The sequence below is a fragment of the Watersipora subatra genome, chromosome 2, assembly GCF_963576615.1.
Source record: "Watersipora subatra chromosome 2, tzWatSuba1.1, whole genome shotgun sequence".
Lineage (NCBI taxonomy): Eukaryota > Metazoa > Bryozoa > Gymnolaemata > Cheilostomatida > Watersiporidae > Watersipora > Watersipora subatra.
In genome coordinates this window covers 47,214,030-47,238,510 of record NC_088709.1, presented here as the reverse complement: position 1 = coordinate 47,238,510, position 24,481 = coordinate 47,214,030, and the positions used below count along the sequence as shown (strand labels likewise).

The 24,481-nt window shown below is 34.7% G+C and overlaps 1 pseudogene; it reads right to left on the bottom strand.

The window, feature by feature from the left end:
- Window positions 1-14,369, bottom strand: part of LOC137388260 (frizzled-5-like) — a 107,102-nt pseudogene extending 92,733 nt beyond the window's left edge.
- Between the last annotated feature and the right edge of the window lie 10,112 nt (window positions 14,370-24,481).

Here is a 24,481-nt window from a genome sequence, read left to right as displayed (position 1 = left end):
AATGCACAATTTTGTTTACAATTCAAAACGTCATAGCTAACAATATCAAGAAGCTGTGATATTTATATAGATTTTTAGAAAACCTATTTAACAAAGCTATTTAGAAAAAATAATAACAGTAACATATTGCCCAGCATCGGTCACGATATACTTTGATCTTGTAAATTCGAATGCTCATTCTTATAATTAAATCTCATAAAATCGAATAATCATTCTTATAATTAAATATTGTAATAATCTCACAAGAATCGTTAGAAAAAATATGATGGTCATTTCCTTTACTTTTACTGCTTTGGACATCGGTTAGAATACCAAAGTACTCAAAGGTGTCCAAAATGTCAGTTACTTTGAAATCGGCAACAAAGAAACGATGACTTTTCAGTACTTCTGCGTTAATTAAAGAAACCTTCGGCAATTGGACAAAACCGTTGACTGGTGAACTGTGCACAATTTTTTCGTGAAATGCTCACGACTTAATGGATCTATTCTCTGTCGTTTGGCGTTTCGTTTGCCGGTCCTAATTTTGATAAAAATTAAGGCTTGTCAAGTTTTATTAACGATTTCAGGTCGAATTAATCTGTCTATTTATGTATAATCCAATCAGATGGGAAAGGTTTAGGATATTGTCTACAAATAATAAAGACTTGGTAACTTATTTAAATAGGTTTATGTTTGTTTTGTATTGTTATTATACTTAAACGACTCCATTAAAAATGGTTGAATTTGTTAATGAGATTTCGGTACAAGGACTTGCGACGGCCGCTGATGAATCATTTTCATGGGTTGTGTGCACATATGCATTTATCATAAATCTCCAAAACAATTGCTTCGCTCGTGTTTGGTCGTAGGAAAATTCAAACCGTTTTAACCAATGTTTAATAGACACAACACCAGAGGACTCTGATAAAAAAATTACCAAATGCTTTAATATCTTCCATTGTCATTCAAGGGCTGGTAATATTAAAGCAGTTTGTCACTGTGATCATCAAGTAGTGATCATGTTCTTGTTGACTAAAAATCTATTTGTCATGAGTTTAGATAGCTCTACATATCGGTATATAATAGCGTATGATATCTGAATCCCATAGGGATGGCGTGACTGTACCATGTGGAAGGCTTAAGGAGACAGGTATAGTCAACTCATCAGGTTATACGCTCCAGTACAATGAGTACATAGTCTATAACACCAACCAGATCAAGATGAAATATCTTCTCAAGGTCAAGTTCAACTTTCACCACTAACTTCTTCCATAGCAGTGCCAACTAGGCCCAATTGCTCTAGTTCTTCTTGTCAGTTTTTTTAAATATCTTGTATTATGATTTTTAGGCTTGGTTCTTTTATAGATTGGTGCTTTTTAACTTTTTAGATTATTTCTTTTGGCACTATTGCACATTGTTCTATTCTTTACTGCGTAAATGAGAATAACAGTTAGCAAGCTACTGCTGCCACTTGCCGTTAGTTGCCACTTTCTGTTAGTTGCTCACAGTAAATGCTATCAAAATTTCTTTCAAACAGAAAATCAAAACTTTGCTAGGTTTTCTTATTATGTAATTATTATATAAAATGTATTTATTTGGCTAAAACTTATGACACAGGATATATGCACACAAGGAGAAAACCTACTCCCATTTTGTTCAGTTTGGACACACTCCTCCCCTTTCAGTTTTGTTATGATACGCCTAATAGCCTTTGATTTACCTGCAGCATTATTAGTATTTGATTGGACAGCCAGATAATAAATGCGTTCAACCGAAGTTACGACCGCATGTGAATTGATACGATGGAAATATTTCAACTGTTTTTGCCAATGTCATTTACAACTTTTATGTTACTGTTATTTGAATGCCCCCTTTAATAGAAAGGTTGAAAAACACAGCGTGACCCTTTAATTGAACATCACCTCTATTATACCGCCACATTGACATTCATTGTTTGATCTTTACGAAACCGTAATAGAAAGTTATCAGTAGAAACCATCCCCAAAATGCTAGGCCTACTAATAATGACTCGGTTACATCAGTTGCAATTAGTTCTTTCGTTTTTGCTGTAGTGGTTGTCATGGTTTCAGGGGTTTCATGGTCTCTGAAGGCAATTGATCGACCTTAAACCATAACAGTCATGTACAACTTTTATCGTATTTACTAGGTAAATCAGACACGCTGATTCCGATTTTGTACTCAAAATAAAGATTAGCCCACTAACTTTCAAAGTAATGAAGGCTTTTTTACAGCGTTTTAATGTTGGTTTCGAAAACAGCACGATCGGCACAACAAGCTCCGCCCATAAATTCATGACGTAACCTAGCTTTTTAAGAACAGAAGTTACATGGGGATGTTTAGACCGATTTAGAATAATAGAGATGGTTGTTTTAAAATCCATTAATATCTAAACTCAGCCTTAAAAATAATCTTAACCTTTTCTGAAAGGTAGATAAGCTATTTAACATTGCATATTTAAAAAGAGCGCGATAACATCGCTAGCTTGTGATAAATCACGCTTTTTGAGCTCATTTTTCTCAGCATTCAGCCTATTTAAACATCATGTAACAAGCTACAAGCAATTTTAAATAGTTTATATACCTTTCGGCAAAGACTGAGATTATTTTACAGGCTGGATTTGGATAATAATGAGTTTTAAGACACTCCTCTCTATTATTCTAAATCGGACTAAACATTCTTCTGCTTCTGAAAAAGCTAGGTTTTGTCACATGTTTATGGGCGGAGCTTGTAATGCCGATTGCGTTGTTTTCGAAACGGATTGTGAAATGCCTCAAAAAAGGCTTGAATGACATTGAAAGTTAGTGGACCAATCTTTATTTTGAGTACAAAATCGGAATCAGCGTGGCTGATTTACCTAGACACTACTATTAAAGTTGTACGTGACAGTTATGGTTTAAACCCTACTGACTTTGAATACGAGTGTAATTCTGATAATTTCGATGATCAATCTTCTTCCAACTAGAGTAAATCAAAACATGCAGGGAACCCTCAGTCATCATATTATATTGTATCAAATACATGTCTATTTAGACTTGATACAAGTGGCTGACTCAACAGCACCCAAAATAGTTATTAGTTTAACATAACCTTGATATCCAGTTTTCTTCAAAAATAATAACCCATTGGCTCTCCACCAATGTTTTGCTGAGCGTGTCTAGTCTGCAATGCCTGTTACCATATTGATTACACTGGGCAACCAAGTTTCAATGAATTTTCGCTCACCGAATTAAATTGGTTATTCTTTATCGGGTTTTTGTGCTAAATACAAATATTGTCATAAAAATCAAGAGGAATTTGGTTAGCAAGCTAAAGGAGATTGTTCGATCCTTGACCCTCTGTTCGAAGATATTGCAACTCTAGACTTGCTGCATAAGAAATACCATTTCTCTTGACAAATGGAAAAACCTAGGGAAACAGAACTGTCCTGCTGGTATGATGGTAAACCCTTAGAAAGAACAAGCCAAATCAGTGCAATCTACACGTAGAAGATTGCCGACTTAATCATTTTTTGAGGATGATACTTGCCAGTGCATAATAATGCTGCTGCAATTTAAAATATTGTCGATATGGTGACTTATCACAAATGAGGCTCGCTGGTGCATTGCAAATTCTAGTACCGGTGTAGACGATTGCTAGCTAGGCAATGCTTGTAAAAAGATCCAGAGGATGTTGTAATTTGTTTTGTATTGTGCATAAAAATAAATATAATCATACATCCAAAAGCATTTATACCCCAGAGGGCAGGCCTTAGAAAGTTCACGAGGGTAAAGCAGATGGGTCAGCTATTATGATTCGCAGTTAGTAGCAAACAGGCCCCGCCCTCAACACTTGATTACATAAATTCTAATCCTATTATACACATCTAATGGCTACACATAAACACGAAGAAGATAAATAAGGATATACATTGTATTGTTTATACCAGTTCACATCAAAAAGGCTGATTCGATCTCAGTTTTGAGATATAGCAATTTTAAAAGTATAGGTTTTATTACAAACTACAGCAGCAAACCGGGCTTCAAACACAAGATTTGACACGAGTAGGCAATCATTACTACATATCAGATGCACTCTAGTACAAACACGCAATTTTTGTAATCCTGCTAATTCATCGATTATTTATTTTATATTATTGATAATGTTATTTCAATTAGAATTATTATCATTGATAATATTAATAAGAGGAGAAAACAATTACGCACAAAAAATATGAGGTGGTTACATCAACGAAAGTATTCACCTTCTTGCTTAGGCTCCCTAACTCAAAAATGAATGAGTAAAGTAAAGCAACATACACTCATGTATCTAATGACCTGACCTTGCTATTGTCCTTCACTTTTACAGAGTTTAGTGAAAAGTAAAGTACATGAATGGCGTGTCGACTTTTCGTGGTGCGCATTACAGAAATTTGGTTTTGATTGCGATGAAAAGGCCTCAAATATATAGGCACAAAATGCGGGTGATGGAAGCATAAGGTACGGCACCAGTACGGGTGATGGGAGAACGGGATAGGGCTTGGGTGGGTGGCATAGGGTGTCATATCCTCTTTATATCTATTGCCTTGCTGTACCCATCCTTCCATTACCCCGTACTGCCGTCGTACCTACCGACCTGTACATTGTGCCCTTTATGGTAAACCCTACAAACATCAGTTCCAATGTACAGCAGCAATCGAAGTTGCTCTTGACCAAACAGTTTAAAATAATTCAATTAGGACTAGCAACCGATGCATATTTTGTAACGTAGTAGGGTTGCCAACCATTATTGGTTGCCAACCAGTAATGTAATGCGCGTCATGGAAAGCCGACATTAAATTAAACTCATGTACTAAATTTAAATTTATTTAAATTTCTTTTTCGCTAAATTATGTTAAGTTGAAGGACAATAGCAAGGTCGGGTCATTAGATGCACGAGTGTATGTCGCTTTAGTTTACTCATTCATTTATGAGTTAGGGAGCCTACACAAGGAGCTGAATACTCATGTTGATGTAACCACCTCATATTTTATTGTGCGTAATTGTTTTCTCCTCTTATTAATATTATCAATGATAATAATTCTAATTGAAATAACATTATCAATAATATAAAATAAATAATTGATGAATTAGCAGGATTACAAAAATTGCGTGTTTGTACTAGAGTGCATCTGATATGTAGTAATGATTGCCTACTCGTGTCAAATATTGTGTTTAAAGCCCGGTTTACTGCTGTAGTTTGTAATAAAACCCATACTTTTAAAATTGCTATATCTCAAAACTGAGAGCGAATCAGCCTTTTTGATGTGAACTGGTATAAACAATACAATGTATATCCTTATTTATATATTTCGTGTTTATGTGTAGCCATTAGATGTGTATAATAAAACTAGAATTTATGTAATCAAGTGTTGAGGGCGGGGCCTGTTTGCTACTAACTGCGAATCATAATAGTTGACACATCTGCTTTACCCTCCTGAACTTTCTAAGGCCTGCCCTCTGGGGTATAAACGCTTTTTGATGTATGATTATATTTACTCTTATGCACAATAAAAAAACAAATTACAACATACTCTGCATTTTTTTACAAGCATTGCCTAGCTAGCTATCCGTCTACACCAGTACCAGAATTTATAATGCACCAGCGAGCCTCATCTTTGATAAGTCACCATATCGACAATGTTTTAAATTGCACCAGCATTACTGTGCACTGGCAAGTATGTCTAAAACGGTCGGTCTACCGTTTTATGGCTCTATCCTGGTACACAAGATTTGCTGGCAGTTTTGTGCACAAGTTAGGATAGGATAGTTAGATAGGCCTTATATTGCAGTATTTTTATAGGCATATCTTTTACATGTTTTATACGTTATAATTATGTGTGCAGATGTATATTCAATCATATGTCCAACTGTCTAAGTCGTTTAACCGTCTACTAAGAGTTATCTTACCTCATCGGTACCTTTCAGTAATAACTTTGAAGCTAAAAAGATGATTGCGGTCATGTAATATTATCATACCGGACACTATCAGTTATGTGGAAGCAAATGTACATTGATCGATAAAGCAATTTTGGTGTATTCTATCTTAATTGACTTTTTGCGAACCATATACATTCTTAATTGCCAGATAGCTGGTGTGAACAAATACAAGCCTGTTCAATTACTTCTATAACCCAGCATTGTCTTGACTAAATATAACCACAACTGAATATCATCTGAAATAAGGAGAATATTGAAAAAGAGGATATAAACCCAAGCCCGTCTGATTACACAAAATACTTTAAATGCACTGTTAGCTCTCAGAATTTAAGTAATTTGCTGAAAGAAAGAAATGGTTTGTAATCATAGCCACAATGTAATCATTTTTGCAAGTGTTTCAAGAATGGGTATTTTAACTGATGTAATGAATATGGCCACAATTATGCTATTGTATAGCATTGTAGCCGCTTGGCCTAGTAGTTTCAAATCCAGTGCAACATGAGTTTTTCATTTCAGAAACTATCGCTATAGCTGGACACACATATGACATACGCACAGAAACACTGACTTTTCCATATACAGATAGCTGACTATATTATTTTGTTGTTGTATTTTCTTATATGATGAGCTAACAAGGAAGAGATCAAATCATAATTACGCCAACTGTTTTTGTGGCAAATTGTGCTTCACAATTTATTCAAAAATCTATTCTGAAATAGTGAGGTCGAATCTTGGATACACCTGTCGGGTGTGGTCATCATATCATAAGTATTTAATAGACATGCTAGAAACTATCCAGAGGGGTGCCATAAGATGGATTTTTAGACTAGGTCAATTAGAAAGTGTTACTAGCTGTACGCGAGAGCATGCTATAGATTTACTCATGGCTCGTTGACCGATGTCGGATAAAACTATTATTTATTCTGTTGAATGTGGTCAATATGACCCAGGGGTAAATGGTTGCATCTCTTTTAATAAATCTTATTCTACCCAAAAAGGTACTGTCGCTACTCATTATCGCTTGGACTAGTTCCAGTTCTCATTCTATAATAGAACTAGCATCTCTACCCGGTGTTGCCCGGGTAATAAAAAAGCCATTTGACAGAAAATTGACTTTTATTTAACATATAACATCATGTGCCATTCTAACTTTCAAACTACATATCATGAGAAAGGTGTTTTGTGTAGTTGAAAGAATTTAATAGAAAATAAAAACAACTGTAGTAAAGGTCTTCAAACTTTGTCAAACTGTAGCTTTCAAACTTTATATCATAAGGAAAAGGTTTGGACAGGTCAAACATTTTCCAAAAAAGAAAAAAGTCTATAAAAGGGGTTTACATATAAATGAGAAATAATTAACAAGTAATAGCTAAATTAAGTCGGTTTTACTACGAATACAATAAAGGATGATTTGGTAATGATACAATTATTATGAACTGGACAAAAATAAATAAAGAATCCTGAATATGTTGAATTAATAATAACGATTATTGTACAACATCCATGTAAAAATTTAGCTATCGGCCTACAGCCAGCCATTTTACTGAAAGATGCCGATACTATATTGCTTCATGATACAGCATGCAAACATTATTTTTTCAATTTTAAACTCTATATAAAACAGTTTTGTTATATACTTTATTTCTCAAATATGTTAAAAAACACTGTCATGCAATAAATTTAATGTATCTATACTTTGTGTATTGATAAAGCGACGTGAAGCTACAATTGCTATGAAGCTAAAATGATCCTCTTACTCCTACTAGCTCCTTACCCTTACAAAACTAGAATGTAACTACTGTAATATTTTCACCACCATCCGAGTGAGTGCTGCTATTTCAATCATTTGTGTAATCACGAAAATCTGAATCGGCTATAATGCCATCAACCTAAGTAATTATCTGTTTTCTAACTTGGGAGGTGCTTACATAAAACTTGCTCAAAAAATGTTAGTTTTTTGTAATTGAAATTCTTGCATAGAAGTGTGTGTATTTGAAAAAAGGTTACTGTTCCACCAGAAGATATCCATCACAACTTTGAATACGGCGATACTATTGTCTCTTGATACTGGTACAAATGTAAAAATGAGATATCGTTCTTTGTCTGACTGAAAGGTGAGAGAATGTTAAGGCTCTTCTCACGAATATAGTATATGTGTCATCTACAAAAATATAGTAATTGAACCTTACGAAAAAATTTTCTTAACAGGGGCATCATGACTCGTGGCCACATCTGTAAAATAACCAGTGTACGCTGAAGCTATATCTATAGCCGGAATGCATACAGACATATATACGACAACAGAAGACAGACGACACACTTTGAGAAATAGTTTGAGTTTTATTAGATGTGCCAATATAGTAAATTGCAAATAACTCTTTAGTGCATTTTAGTGAGAAAGTAATAGGCCGAAAAGAAAAACTTAATTTTAAATTTTTTTATTTAATTCAATGATTTCAGCTAATTAAATATCTATGTAATACCTGTGGCATTTTTTGGTACTTATATCAATACAAAAATGTTGTCGGTTTCTTATTAGACACACTTTAAAACTGAGAGGGTAACCTTAGAGCTTTAAATGTTTGTTTTTGTAATAGAAAATTGAAGTCTATTTCATAAATCGATAGGTTCAAAGTTGGTGTCAGCCTGACAGTTTTGATATTGATATGTTAGGACTTAACTGAAAATGACTCCCATCTTTAATCATTATTGTTGCTCTGGTGCATCACTGTTGTATCATTGAGTACTTATATTGTTGTCATATAGTCGATTAGGTAGCTCTTTAGTAGAGAGCAAGTTCCAACTTCCTAATATAGTCTAAGAATAATATTAAATACCTTGTGAAAAACACCCGCAATTCATATATTGAGAGTATTTCGCAATGTCAATCTCAAAATTCAATTCTGTTATTGGAGCTTGAAGAAAACAGCAGAGAATTGCTTGAAATACAATAAAATTTGTGTAAATATAAAGTAGGGAATCAATGGACGAGCATTTAGTTAGTTTTATCAAAGAAAAGATAACTCCCACACTGGGTGTAACTTGTACATGGCTAAGAGTATGACTTGAAACAGTATAATTACTTCCTTTGTCGCTAGCTGGTGGAGATGAAGAGGTAGCCAGCATTGTCGGCTGCTGTTTGGCATCAGGCACAATTAGGCGACGGCTTTCTTCAAGAGACAAGAGTTTTTTCAGGTCGTACCTAACAGCCTGAAGTAATACCAACAGCTGAACACAAAGTATTTGAGCAAGTAAACTCTGTACTCTGGTTTAGTACCTGAATTGTCACACGGGCGCATAATAGTTCTGTTCCATTCGACTCTATAATGTTTCTCATAGAAATGGCACACTGTCACAACCGTATCAGGAACAGTGTACAATACAGAAAAAATATCGATTCTTATTACGAGCTTTTCTAACTTTTTGTCCTAGGATGACCTTTCTGCTGGATCGCATCTCTTATTCGAAAAAGGTTGACAAAGCCAGCAACTAAAAAAAGAAGTACCAAGCAGAAGATACAATATAAGATGCCTTAAAACAAATCCTCGTAGATTAGGCATGTTTTGGTTTCCAGCGTACAATATTCCTGTGACATGGTCCCCATCGATGTTGTTAGTAGCTATGATCGCAATGGCCTTAATAGATGGCACTAGTCAGGCGATGAGATGGAAATACCGTAAATAGCTAGAAATAGCTTCTTGAGCCCTTTTGAGGCCTGCTGCAAGAAGCCAGACGAAGGTCACAATCACCCACTATGTGGAAGAAGCCATTTCAAAAAATGGACTAAAAGGAAAACAGCCATGGAAAAAGCAGGGCCTGTTGTCTCATATCTAATAACTTTACTATTGCATGCTACAGCCTGAGGAGCACCAATCATACTACTCAGCTGATGAGTATGATTGGTCTTTCCGGATACTCAAACCTTTGCATGTCTATAAAGAAGGTGATGACTGTGAGAGGAGTTGATATACAGTGGAGGATCCTCCAAAACTGACCCCGAATACTACAAACTTACTTGCTCCTGTAAAATAAGCTCCATGGCAGCACATGGAGCAGTCGGATACTCCGTCTATGCTGACTTTGTTGTAGTAATGTGACTCTACATATAATGGCACCCACTTACATGCACCTACATACTTACAAAGTGCAATTATGAGGTTTCAAGTTGCAAAGCGACTCACATAATAGAAACGTGAAGCCTAGAAACTTAGCAATGATCACTACTAGTGATACCTTTCTTCTTGTGGTTGTGTCTGGTAAAAAGTTTTGCCAATTTTAATCTGGAAACATGCTGACAGTCAGACTATCTCAAACATCAAAAATCTATTCAAATGATAACAAAACTGTGTTTTTAACAGAATCACCATTGCTGGTTTTTGCTTCTCATAACAATTTTTTTGAATCTATCTACTTTTTGATCATCTTCATTTTATTAATATAAATAAGAGTGTACTATCAAAACTGTCAGCACTTTTATTGTTACATTTTAGTCAAACTGCTACAATATACTTAGGTGAGCAGCACATAGCCACACTGCTGATTTGTAAAAAAAACAATTATGTTACGCTTTAGATAAATGTAGCTAAAATAGGTGGCTTTTGTCGCGTGAGGAAAATAATAAATAAATATATAATATGTAATAAATAAAAGAATATAATAAATTTAAATAATATAATGTATTTTAAATTATATAAATATACTTTTGTTGTTGATATGATGTATTTCCAAACTACTCGTAGTGTTGTGCAAAGCTATAGCTTTGTCAGTGGAGAAAATTTAATAATATTTTATAAATACAAATGTATGTATATAATTATTTAAACTAAATGAAAGTTTTAATAAAATGTTAATAAAATGATTTAATAAAATGTAACTTTTAAATGCAATCGTGTTTTTGTGTGGTTCTATATAATGTTGTGTAAGGTAGCACTCCTGACTGATTTTCTCACGTAACAAATAAATTTTTCGAACTGGCAAGGTGGCTCTTCCTGCCAGGCAAAGAAATGTTCTCTATATCAATCAACTGTCAAATCAATCCTGCCAATTTGTGTATGATCTGTTTCCGTATTTGCAATTCTGACACAAGTTTTCTTCTCCTGAATATTTTATACTTATCTGCCAGCTCAGTAGTTGTCTTGCCTCGCTTGGGCACCAATGTATGTTCCTCTGTAGAATGAGTGTTAGCCACTGTTGTTTTAGCAGTATATAGCCTCTTTCGGGCGTCAATTTCAAATGCTGGTTGCAAACTCAAATATTGTTGTCGTATCAGTAATAGATTGGCCTATCTCAGGCTTTGATATAAAGTATATTTATCAATAACAAGCCTCACTTGGGCATAAAACAAATAAAAAAAATCGTTCAAATAATTCATAGTATAATAAGTGTATATCTCGTCAAAATGAGTGGTAAAAAAATGTGTCCTCAGAAACGTACAAGTATTATCGTAGTATTCAGCCAAATGGCTTTATCTCCTCGAGGTAAAAAAGTAGTAAAAGGGGTATACAATTTTACCAACGTGGCCTCCCTGGCCCCCTCTCTCTGGCCTCTCTCTGGCCTCTCCTCTCTCTGTCTTAATCACTCTCAGAGGCTCCTTATGTACAAGCCGTCTGAGAATAACAACTTTTAATTGGCTTCAAGTCAGCATTTTGCAAACTTTGTGCAATTGCTGACTAAGCATATTGCAACGGATTAGCTGTGGTGGAGCGTCTGAGCTCATCCTTTTTTGAAGCTCATGATGTTTGCAAAACTTAGCCAATTTTTGGAGTGTAAAATTTATAGAAGTGTATGTATCTCGTTTGTTTTTAGCTTTAAAAATCTAGAAAAATTCTGGAGTATGTATTTTGCTCCTTTCTTTTATTATTTGAGGCTCTGCTTGCTGCTAGAAGCCAGCTCCTTGGGAAATTCCATGATTAAATGGAATCTCATGGAGACATAGTTGAAAGGACTGGTTTTCATGAGTTTGATGGTTTCTTAAGACTGCTTTGGCATTACCAATGTATAATAGAACAAAAAATAGCATAAAACAGAAAATTTAGAACTAACATAAAGTAAAAGCATAAAATACAAAGATTAAAGTGTAAGCTCAAGCCATGCAGTTATTATTTATGTGACATACTCTTTTTATTGTAGCTCGTGGATGGAGGCTCTCTTCTACTCGGTACAGGTTCTATATAGGATTGGATGGCTGCTCAGCTATCACGTCTCTCTTTCCAATGTTTATGCAATATTTTGATGTGTTATGTTGAATCTGAATAAGTATATAAATAAATATATATATTACGGTGAGATACAGTGATTTGTGGTTTTCCTGTCTAGTTAGCATCTGACATCCTTTAAGGTGGTCTGTCTGTTGTGTTAAGATGAATAGGTCATTAAATTTCATTTCTGTGTGTATTGTTGTCATCACAAGTCATAGTAGTTTTTGGTTTCCTTGGCAAAATAGATTGGCCTGGTTTCTTCCAGAACTGATATCCGACACTTTGAAAGAATCTTTTGTACTTGTTTTTTTCTATTATCGTATTAGTATTTTTGCTATATTTTTGCTATTTAACCCTTTGACGAGTTCTCTTTTATAACATTTTTGTTTTGCAAATAACATAACATAGCAAGCATGTACTAATATCCAACATGTGGCACATGTTATAGTTTTACTGAAAACTTACTACTACTTACAGTTTTAACGATTAAATTAGAAGTTGTGTTCTCCCTAATTAACGACTATAATTATTACACTTCTATTTTACATAGCCTTAGATTTGAACTAATGCACTTTTAGCTATAAAATCAGGGTGGTTTAAAGGATAAACTATGAAGAACCTGAACTAATTTTGATGATATTTTCAAATCAGTGCTCGTGCTCGATTTTCGGTAGTCACTTTATTTTTTGTATTTTAGATAGCTAAAATAGGGTGCTTTAAATTAGTCTTTTTGATTTGTTTTTTCCTATCATAGTATTAGTATGTTTGCTATATTTTTGCTAACTATGTTGTATAAATCAATGTACTCACATGTACTGATGTGAAGATGAAGAAGAGCCTCTGTCTTTCGTTACACTTCCTTATATCCTCCCCTATACTGCCTTACACTAGCTTATCTACTAGCTTTACCCACTAGCTTTATCCAGCTTTATGCACTCACCGTAATTACCAAGACCACCTGTACTGCCTTGAGCTCAGACACCAATATAGCCTGAGCCTAACAAATCCCATAATACAACAAATTACACTTTTACGTGCTTTCTTTTATAAAGTTTCCGTTTTGCAAATAATATAACACCATAACATAGCAAGTGAGTACGGTGTACTAATATCTTACATGCTATAGTTTTACTGAAAACTTACTACAACTTGAAGTGGGGTTACAGAGATTACGCCTACAAGAGGATTCGGCTACAAGAGGTTTCGCCTACACTTCCTGGAGGTTACGTCTACACTTCCTGGAGGTTACGTCTACACTTCCTGGAGATTACGTCTACAGTTATGGAGATGGTGCATAGGCCTACTATTGATTGTTGAAGAAAAAATGTAAGAAAAATGGTAAAAAGTAATGCAATAATAGTGTTTTCACTTAACATTGATTGAAAAAACATACTATTGATTAAAGTCATCTATCAATCAGAACGAAAATCGTGGAAGTGTAAAATAAAAACAATTTAATATCTCCTTTCCTTTCTTGGCTTTCTTAACGATTACTACCACTGCTACTATTACTACTGGTGGCTGTTCGGAGCCACAAGAACGCTAAGATGTGTGCTTAAAATCTCAAAGCTTTGGTAGATGCTTTGAGTCTGATAAAATCATCACCACCTTAGGGTGGTAGTACCATTCGTTGTACTACGAATTATTATTTATTGATAGTTGTAATTAATTAATAGTCTGCAACTAACGGTGAACTAGTATTAATAATTTGATATATTGGGCATTGGTCTGTCTGCTTATAGTAATTTAATAATAGTCAAACGAGTGTGGGTTAATGAATGAGACAAAATAATATGATTATTTGCGAATAAATAACAAAAAAATAAATAGTTGTTTTATAACTAAATTGTTCCATTCTTCTGGTCACTTTTAATGTTTTACGCATTGCTTTGTTTTAGCTTGCTTTGTAAAACATTGTTTTAGCAATGTCTTATGCATTGCTAATATATACAGAGTAGTAGTAATATTATATCTTTGGTATATTATACCATATACATAATATATATTACATATAATTATGTAGTGGTTTTATTATTTTGTGTTGCAAGCAAGGTTGATTGATCGAAAGGTTGAATCATGAGTTAAAACTGTTTGTCTTGGGATGGCTAATTGTGATAAGTAACATTACATTAAAAATTTCATCCTCTGAGCAGTACAATTAGTCAAAAACTGTAAATTATGAAACGCCAATACCGTGTAGCAGGCTGTACGCTACCATTTTCCATGTATGTAGCTTTGTACGCAACATCTAAATTACAAGTCCCAAGTAGCGAATGGGACCAATGTCAATATTGGTATATTGATATTGGTCCTGATCAATAAGTCAATACCACCACCCAGAATTTTACTAAAAACATTATGACAAAGTTTAACTCATCTGTCTTTCAAGGTTTCAAAATGATTAATTTCTCATAGTTGAAGAAAACTAACTCTGCTTTTTTGTCTATACAAAAATCTCAGTGCAGCGTTTTGAGTTCACTTTAGTAAAGTAATATCCTTTGTAAGGTAAAGGTCCCAAACCATGCAGCCATACTCAGGACCAGGTCTAACTCGTGAAGTATCAGCTATCTTTCTTGTCTTTTGATCTGCATCTTTCAGAACCATTGTAAGCATGCCGATTAATTGCTTTTCCTCGGATTCAATTTTAAAAATATGTTGATTAAATTTCAGATCATTCTGCAACTCTACCACAAAACAAGGATTAGAAGTCACACTTTGAAGATGGTGATCATATAAGATGAGAAAGTTATTTGTATCCATCGGCAAAGACGACTTGCCAATAGAGAGATGGTAATACTTTTGTGGATTAAATTTCATGTGCCAAATTTTGGCTCAAGATTCAAGAGAGCATAATTCTTGTTGCAGCATGGGAGCTTTGTCTTGTGTAGCTGTTGAGGCTTTGTGTTATTAGCTAAGTTGTCAGTTCATCTTCGGCCACTTTCTTGGCACTCACATGGAGTCCCTTAATACCTCGTCTCTTAGCCTACCAAGCATCATTTTATGCAATATGTAGCAGGCACAAAAATAGCTCTAGACTCTCTCAACAAGCGGTTTGGGAGTTGTCTGTTAGAGTTTTGCTGTTGTTGAACACACGACTCCTTTCTTAAAGCTAGTCTAAACAGGCTAAACTAGCTCATACAATGATTAGCAGGGCTTTTGGCTCACAAAAATGAAGCAAAAGTTTAATCATTATATTACTGTTTGAACATTTTAGAATATTATACCTATAACCTAGCTTAAGTTGATTTGTTCTGTATCTTGCAAAAATGTTGCAAAATCTTGCATTTGTTCTCTGTGCAAATTTTCTTATCCGCTCAGTGTTGGGTTTCTGATGTATCGAGCTAGAGAAAGTAAATTGCATTATCATACTTTCTAATATTCTCAAAAAACATATTGCTTTTTCATGACCTTCTACTCTACTTTGTAGAACATTGAAAGTCGATTGAGAAAGATTGATGACAGTCAGAAGATAGGGTGATATGACGATACATACGTTATTGAACAAATACTAGTACAAGTACAGATACTACCATTTTAAGATGTATCACTGACATGATGGTGCTTATATGTGATGAATGAGAAAATGGAGCGAACAAATCTGTAACTGGATGTTTGTATTTTTTTGCAGAATAAATCCTAAACTTATAATCTATCTATTGATTCAATTGATGAAATAGGAAAACTTCAGCAAGTAAAAATACTGCAAGAATGTGTACTTAACATATGAACTGTTGTGTGTACAAAAGTAGCCCAATTCCTCCAAATTATACAAAAGTGAGTAATTTTGTATAAGTCTAAATGATATTCACTTCGAAATAGTCTTTTAATGTATGCTTATTATATAGCAAAGCTAAAGAGAAGGAGCAGTTATAGTAGCCATGCAAGGAGATTGAGAAATGGGTTTTTACTTCATTTCAAAGATATTTATTACAGCATTACAATGTGGTTGAAGCTATGGCCACTTTAGCATAATTTTATCAAACGTGCTTAATTGTTTTGTGGTATTTTTGTTAATTTAGAGTTGGCTCCTTTATATGTCATATTTTTTCTTGCTAAAACAATATTGTTTAGTAAATAATTTCTTTTTTATTAAAGTGAAATAACAGGTTATATGCAGAAAAATCAAATTTTTATGAGAGCCTTCTTTTGCTCATCTTTGATGGATGACACTATTGTAAATCATATAACTTGTATTTGTAATTTACTCTGTATATATGCATATGTACCCAAGGGTGATCTCAACCGGCTGTGAGGGAGGCTCCATGTAAAAGTGAAACATAATGGTATGCAATAGAAGATAAAAAACAACTCCAAAGTTATGAAATGATATATTGACCAACAACCATTGATCACCTTTAGTGATGGGCTGCTGATAACATAGAAATACTCAGTTATTGACATGTGCCTGTATGTATAAGAGTAACAACTTCAAAAATACATACGCTTGTTTTTTGCTTAATAATTCAATAAAAATGTGGTTTTAACTTCAACAACACGGTTTGTTGCAAATAAACGACTGTTAAATCACCATGGTTTCCAATAATCAAGTCGAATTAAATTTATATATTTGCAAGGATTTGATATATGGATGATTATAGGATTTGATATAAAAAATAATTTACATAATAAAATACATCAACACACGTTCATAACATGCATTCATCGTGCCATTCGTAATTTTCTGCATCACAATTCACAGAATTAAAGTAGGGGCAATATCCTAGATCGTAGGCATAGTCTATCAGCTTGTAGACGTAATCTCCTGTAGGCAAAATCACTTGTAGACGTAATCTCCTGTAGGCAAAATGACTTGTAGGCGTAATCTCCTGTAGGCAAAATCACTTGTAGGCGTAATCTCCTGTAGGCAAAATCACTTGTAGGCGTAATCTCCTGTAGGCAAAATCACTTGTAGGCGTAATCTCTGGCACCCCTTGAAGTGTCAATGATTTAATTAGAAGTTGTCTTCTCTTTATTTAACGACTATAATAATTACTTTTCTAATTTTGTATCGCCTTAGATTGAAACTGATGCACTTTAAGCTATGAAAACAGGGTTGTTTAAAAGGTGAATTATGAAGAACCTGAGCTAATCTTGTGGTATTTTCAAACAGTTTGCATGCTTGTTATGCGATTTTCGGTAGTCAATCTTATTTTTTGTTGAGTCAACTGATAAAGGTTTGTGTCTAACCCTTTGTATTTTTCTTTTTATTGTATTTTTAAATATATTTACCTGTTTCCAAAGCATTATCATCACCTTGAATAATACTTTAGGAATAATACCATGACTTGAGGTTTCCCAAGCGATCGATCGTACACTACCGTAGTGAATTTTCGTGACACTTCTGACGCAAGTTTTAGTCGGTTGCGCTATAGGTATATATGTCTATAATTATTCATCCCTTCTGTGGAGATAGCAGATTTTGCCATGTTAATTATTTATATTCAGCAAGTGGACATCGTTCAACATCCTAGACCGGACTGAGTCTCATTTGCAATGTATAAATGCACTCATCCGTGCATATGATACCCGTATGTATATCTTACCTGCGTTATTTTAATTTTCACTGTTTTAAATTAAGCACTCTTTTTATAGCTATTATATGTTTGTTCTTACTACATTGTTTTGTACTAACATAACATACTGACCTGCTTTATTGTCTCGCGGCCGCCTCAGGCGCCGCTGCGCATGTTTTTGTACATGTACACCGAGGGTACGTTTTTGGTAGTATTTTTTTATTGAAGGTCTCTGCACTTTCTTACTTTGGTTTTAAAACAAGTATTTTAATTTTACTGTGACTAGTTTTACAGAGTAAGTAAAACATTTTTTCATTTTATTTTTGTATTTGATGTCACTGCTTTTTTAATTACCAGCTTTTCTCTTTGATTTGCTCAGAGGTATCCGACAACTTGGTTATTTTGTGGCAGAATGGCAAGAGCAATGATGGTAGCTCATAAAGCTAGATAAAAAATTATTGAAGTGGTTGAATCTGATCAATATGACATTGATTATGATTGAATGATTATATATCTTTTAATAGTTCACATTCTCTTTGAAAAGGTAGTGTCGCTTCTCATTCTCGCTTGGACCATGTCAAGTTCTCATTTTATAATGGAATTAGAATTTATTAGATGGACTGGTGCAAGCATCATCATAGTAAATTGCGAATAATTTTTTGTTTCATTCTAGTGAGAGAAAAAAGTAGGCCATAAACGGAAAAGAAAAGCAGATTTAAAATAACCTTTTTTTTGGATTCATTCATTTTGATTTTAGTCAATATCCATGTAATGCCCACGGGCATAATGGATCATCATGCCTTTATATAAAGTTTTTAACCTTTTTATAGTATAGCTTTATCACTAAGAATTCTATGGTAACAGACATTAGGAAGCACTATTGCTTGACTGTACACTGTACACCTGTTGCAAAAAGGTAACTTTACTTACCCGTTATGAGCAACGATTCATTGTAAGCCAAGTTCATATTACCGTAATCAAGCTACAATACAAATCTGCAAATTTATAAGTTATTATAAGTTCTACATTCATCTGGCCATATTCAATACCTTCCACAGTGTCTTCTGACCGCAATTCTTTTCTTGCACAGCTGAACCAGTCGATTTAATTGTGCAAACAATGTTGTGTGTACTGTGTTTATTTTGAATTTTTATTATGTTTAGAAGCACCGTGTAGACAAATTAGATTTTAGTCTCAAAATACATAACATAAACAAAATTTGCGTACCTTTTAAATGAAGGTATTCTGTTTATTTCTGTGTACTTCATACTGTTCTGTCAGTAGTGTCTGCTGCAGTTCTCTACTGATTACAATAGTCTTGTTGGTCATATGAGTTTGACAATTTTTTATGCATGAGCTCCCATTTTTCTTTTGGCATGGGTTCATGCTTAATGTTAACTTAGTGTGACATGCTTCTTATACCCGCCAATCATTCATGGTTTCATGCGTAATGCTAGCTAAGCATGAAGCCATGATTGTTTGGCAGGTGTAATTAGTATGGCCCCTCTTGTTACTAAGTATATCTACTATGACATTGTAGCGTAGTGGTTAGCTGCTCTTCAGGAACTACTTTGGAACCGTTAGGCTTGTCTACAGTGTGACTTCGGTCGTGTCTTTGAGTTCAAACCCAGTGCAATTCCAATTATTCATTCCTACAGTTTTATCGCTAAAGCTGAATAAACAACCAACAGCTGACAAACAGGCACTGCGGTTTATATATATATACTGGCTGTGCTACCCGGCATTGCCTGGGTGTTAAAAATCAGCTTATAAACAATGAGGGGTAATGAGAGTTGCCTGCCACTTGTTATTAGCCTGGTACATTGCCAATTAATAGCTTGAGTAAGCTTACTAATAAGAGCTACCACTTCTCATGACATTACACCATTACATTACGTCAAGGCGGAGATCGGTAGTGCATTTGCCTAATGAATACATTCAAGCTTGTATTGCTGAATTGGTAAGGCGTCACACTGGCAAATCGGAGGGTCGGAGAACAAATCTTCTATGATACAGATGGTTTGCTCCAAGATTTTAATAGCTATAGCTGGAACTACACACATACAGACAACCTTGAGAAGTATATATATATATAGATTGATTAAATCATTCTTTAAGTGTGTGTAGTAAGCTAAACTCGATGTTTAAAATCGAGTTGAAATTGACATATTCAATTTAAAACTTTCTGTGTTATGAAGCTTCAAAAACTTCAGCTACTAATTGTGATGCCGTCAATTCAATTTTACATTGCCGTTGGACACTATGTCTGTCTCAAGGGTAAAAGCGTTGTTTGGTACTCAACATAGTAATGTTGGACTTTCCTGCAAATCATAACCGCTAAGTACGTCTTCAATTAGTTTGTGAGTGTAAGCAGTGAATAACAACAATTTAAAACATGATTTTCATTTTGTTGTCTAGTTTTTGGGTGCTTGTCTTTCATGGCATGGAAACAAATCAAGTTGAATTTATACTGATTCATAGTGATTATTTATTGTTTTGATTGTTTATTATGATATTTATACAATTATAGTAATTTTATAAAGGAGATAAATAGTGACTTGAGGCACAGGAAAACTGCCATGCAAGTTCAGTACCGAAATGCACTAAGCTCGTATATTGAGGTTAATTAGCTGCTGCAGTAGCATTAAAAGACATTCTAGAATTATTACTTTGATAAATATTTATAGAGCTATAACAATAGACTACACAGTTAAAATGCAATATAAGTTCAAAGTAATTTAATATTAGTTACCTGTAATTTGCAAAAATACAAATATATATACCTTGGAAACCCACGCATATCCCGAAAAAGGGTTCACATACAGTGAAACTCGGCTAACTCGACCTTCACGGGACCGAGAGGAAGTGTTTGAGTTATCAGAGTATTCAAGTTAGGAGAACACTGTCACAAGTGCATGTATTTATCAGTACATATACAAGCTATTTGTAAATCAAAAACATTAATTTGCAAATTAAGGGCCCTCTCATGTAATGTTTTAACAATTTTTATCAAAAAGTATAAATATTTTCTTATTACTTGAGATTTGTTTGTTTGTTTTAGGTGATGTGATAGCTAGGACGCTTTCGGATTAAAATAGGCAAAACATGATCGCAGTTGGAACGTTTAGAATAAAAGACATATTTTTTTCTTTTGAACGTTTTAACAAAAAACAATTTTGCAGATTTTTCTTTAAGTTTATCTGAAGGTTACCTTGCTTCTCCTTGCGTTCGAAGGGCTAACCCAAGCAGATGTTTGGTAAAATTGGATATTTTTAAACCTTTAGAAAAGTCGTTAGTGAAAATATTTTGCCAATAGTGGTAATAATGACGCCTAAGAACTACTAAAAGTTGATGTTTATCTCTTTGGCTTGGAATAAAGTGATATTCTAAAGCGATAACAATCGTCTCGGTAGCCGTTGGGCAAAAAGCTAAAAAGCTGTTCGAGTTAACGAAGTTGGAGTCCAGCTATTTAAAGCAATTTTTCATTGCGGGGGAACGGACCAAACAAATCCGTTCGAGTTTACCATGTGTTTGAGCAATCCGAAGGCGAGTTATCCGAGTTTCACTGTATATTGCTAAAATATCTATGATTTTAATGGATACACAATAAATGTGGTGTATGTGTGTGTGTGCGTGCGTGTGTGTGTGCACGCACGCGTGTATGTGGTGCGTGCGTGTCATTTGAATGTAGGGTATATGTGTGGTGTATCTCTTTGTGTATGAGTTTGTACTTGTTTGTGTAAAAGCATTTCGTGTATGTGTGGTTGTAGTTGTTTGCGTGTTTGTTTATTCATGTGTCCTGAATTTTCATCTGTTTAGTTAGTTTATCTTTGTGTTTGCCCATTTTCCTAGTGTGTGTATTTGGTGTGCAAAGTTTTAGAACTACTGTCATGATTTTGCAAATTTTGTTTCAAATGTTGCTAATAAGCGGGATACAATGTGCTAAACATTGTTTAATTGCAACAGGATTTACAATTAGTTTATTTGAAAGTTGCTACTACATTTAAGGTTATCAAACTGCTACTATGTAAGACCGCTCTTAAGCTGCTACTGTGAACTGTTGATAGAACAGTTTACGATAGATGAACGAATCAAGCGCACTGCAATTACTGTTACATTTTTGTTTACATAAATGTGTATGTGTATACGTGTTGGTGTGTGTTTATGTGAGTGGGCTAGTGTGAGTTTACGACTGTGTATAGAGGCAAGTGTGTGTTTTTTCAATCGTATGAGTGTTTCTGGGCATGCGTGAGTTTATGTATGTGTGTGTCTTTATGTCTGTGTGTGTTTCTGTGCATGTACTGTATATGTTCATGTACATGGGTTTGTGTGTTAGATACCTCTTGAATAGTGTATGTTTCATAATCATGAATCTCATTGAAACAATTGATCTAGTGATCTTCATGTAAGTGTGTGTCAGTGCCAGGGCTGTATCCTCCTATACTGCAGCTACTGCCATGGCAGTACCATTTTTGAGGCTCAAAATCTCGGAATTTACGTCATTTTTGCTTGATTTTAACACTTTTGCTGGAGAAATGACCACCATGTCATTTATCGATTGCGTGGGGAAATGGTAGCCTGGGCATGGCTCTCGTGGGGAATCGGGAGAGAGTGCCTGGGACACATAGCGAAAAAAAAGTAAGATAACTTCTGCAAAACGAGCGACATGTGTTACACATGACGCTCAGACTGATACTAATGAAAGCGTGTCGATAGATTCAGATCTCACGATGTATTAGATGTGGTGGGTTTAAAAGCCTATCGTCGTGGTCACGTGACTTGATCTAGTGAAAGGCCCTATGTTTTTGATAGGCTGGGTAGTTATGTAATACCCCGTTTGATAACAAAACGATAAGAACCATAGGTTACTATTCTCTTGCGTTTTCAGGTTTGCAGTTTCATTTCATATACTGATAAAAATTGGAGCGATTCAAAAATCATCTATCAAAGCTAGGCATAGTCACGCTTAGACCAAAACAGTCTCAAGCTTCACAACATATTATCGCAGGTTTTGAATAATTTATAGTTCTTCCTACTGGCTTCAGAAAAAAAGTATTTGCATTCAGATGGCACCGTTTTGCAGTGGTAGGTCCGAGTTGTTTATAGTAACTGTTGCGAGTAATTACAGTTTTTACTAGATAAACTTTTCTTTACTAGCAGTGTGCGATTCATATTTGTTGTTCTATTGCTATTCGTTTGTATTGTTATTGTGAAAATCTTTTATTCACTTGATTTAATTTTTGATTATAATTAAATCAAAACCTAATTAATTAAACATATGAAATAATATAACTCCCGTGAATTTATTATGCAACCAACATTTCATACTTACCAACCAGGATTTGTTTGCTGCCAATTCAGATTAAAAATAATACATAATACTCGCGAAGATTATAAAAAGACCATCACATGATACTCCTTCGGAAATAACGATTGTGATATTAGCGACTGCAGAAGTCGACTTTTAGAGTTGTCTTCCCCGCGTGTTGCTATGTGTCCCAGGCTCTCTCTCCCAATCCCCCACGAGAGCCATGCTCAGGCTAGGGAAACGGTATTTACGTCACTTTTAGTAGACATGAAGTTTATAAAGCTGCCGTCTCGTAACGTTAAACAAAGGATATGAATGCTAGTAAGTTTTAAATATCATCAACAAGATATTAGTCAATAAAATAAGATATGAAACGATCATCAGAAAGGCGTTGTTTTATGCTAAAGAAATCGCGCCTTCTTGGAAAAGAATAAAAGCTGGAAATACCAGTCAACATCGGCTCGACTTTCAAAACGGAAAAATAAAATATTATTTGATTCTCCGATTGTAAGTGATTTCTGGTGTGATTAGAATAACAATAATTCATATGAAAGAAGTGATGTAAACTTTTTAGACTTATAATATTTGGAATATACAGAGAAAAACAATCGTTATGGTAGCTCGCACGGCAACGTTATAGCGTTGGACTTTGCCGAAAGGAATGCTTCCAAGCATTTCATACAGAGACAATTGTACATGGTTGTATTTTTTGTAGTAGTAGATATGTAAATGAATGCTTATGTGGAAAAAATATCGTTCACAGAAATGAATTATTTGAGCTATGCATGTAACATGCATAGCTATGCATGTAACATACTATTTGCTCAGTATTACAGACTAATTCTACCTCATGCTAGCTGAGGCCAACCCCTTTTGCAGCTCTCATTCACATATATTTTTAATAAGCGCTGTTAAAGACAATCTCAATAAACAGTTTTATATTTAGAAAACTGGATTGTAATGTCAAATTTTCTGTTGGAACATGTGCCCCATCAGGAGCCAAATGTGCTAGATTTGCACCATTTTGACTAGTTATACTAAATATTTTCCCGGGGGAGAACCCCCAGCCCCCCTACCGAGAGGGCGCTCGATACCCCTCTTGGACTTTCCCCGCAGTACCATTTTCCAACAGGTAAATACTGCCCTGGTCGGTGCGTGGTGCTATTTGTGTTCCCAAGAGTGTTCATTTGTGTTTGCGTACTGGGTCTGTGTTCATATGTGTTTCACTGTTTATTTTTGTGTATTTATTTATGTACACTTGAGTGCTGCTTTATGTCTTTGTTTGTTGCTGTGTGTGAGTTGGTGTAAATGTGTGTGATTGTTTGTGTGTTGCTCTGTCTTTGTGTTTTTGTTTGTGCGCTTGTATGTGCGTATGTCTGTGTGTGCCTGTGTGTCTGTGTATGCTTGTGTGTTCCTTTGTGTGTTTTTGTGTGTGTGTGTGTGTGTCTGTCTGCTTGTGAACAAGTATGCAATTGTCTGTCCGTGTGAGTGTGTGCTTTTGTGTGTATC